This window comes from Gossypium arboreum, chromosome 11 (assembly GCF_025698485.1).
Source record: "Gossypium arboreum isolate Shixiya-1 chromosome 11, ASM2569848v2, whole genome shotgun sequence".
NCBI classification, from domain to species: Eukaryota; Viridiplantae; Streptophyta; class Magnoliopsida; order Malvales; family Malvaceae; genus Gossypium; species Gossypium arboreum.
The window spans coordinates 130,707,564-130,708,650 of record NC_069080.1 but is presented as its reverse complement, the minus strand read 5'-3'; positions in this window follow the sequence as shown (position 1 = coordinate 130,708,650).

Sequence of the window (1,087 nt, the reverse complement as noted above, 5' to 3'; positions counted from 1 at the left end):
GTTTAATAAAATCATATATAATAAGGGTGAGCGTTCGATCGAATCGAATGAAAAAATTTTGAGTTAATCGAGTTGACGAATCATATTTTATCATCCTAATTTGATTTGAAATTTTCTTGAATTAAGTTGAGTGAGATGGAATTCGAATAGAATCAAATCGAATATATTTGTTCGAGTTAAATTTTAAAAAATAATTTTCGGTCCTTGTAACCACTGTCACCTATCATAATAAAATTTGTCCACCTTAATCAAAATTTTTATTAACTTTCATCACCTCATAATTTATTTATTAATCTTTTATATACGGATTAGCTTATTTGCTTGCTTAGTTGTTTCAATTATCTTTAGATTCTTATCACTATGTATTTTGGAATTAAAAATATATTAAATGTAAAAATGTGATTTTTAATAAAAGTTGTTTTAAAGATAAAATGTGAAATTGACACCAATATAAAATTTTAACACGAATATTTTATGGCATAATTAATAATTTAATTTTAATATAAATATTCAATATGACTAAACAATTCAATAATATAAATAATATAAAATGTGAAGTATATATAAATAAAAATTTACTATTTATGTTTAGTAATTTTTTTGGATAATTTTGATTTTTATTTGAGAGTAAAGGCGATAAGTAAAAGTTTAGGAGGAAAATAAAAAGTTTTGAGGAAAGTAAATGGGTGAGTAAAATTTTGGAGGAAAATATTTTAAAAAAAATTAGGGGAGGGATGGGTTTAGGGTAGATTGGGATGGGAAGGGAGTAAAAGCTTTAGGGGGAAAGTGGGAGGGAGTAAAAATTTTGGGGAAAAATAAAAAGTTTTGAGGATTTTTGGGAGTAAAATTTTAAGAAAAAGTAAATGGGAGAGTAAAATTTTAGTTGGAAATGGATTTTGGGTAAATTGGGGGTTGGGATGGAAGGGGAGTAAAAGTTTTGGGGGGAAAGTGGGAAGGAGTAAAAGTTTTAATTGAGAGAAAAGTAAAAAGGTTTGGGGGTTTGGGGGTTTGGGGTAAAAATATAAAATATTATAGTTTGATATTCGAATTATTCGAATTATTCAAATTATTTGAATTCGAAAACTCA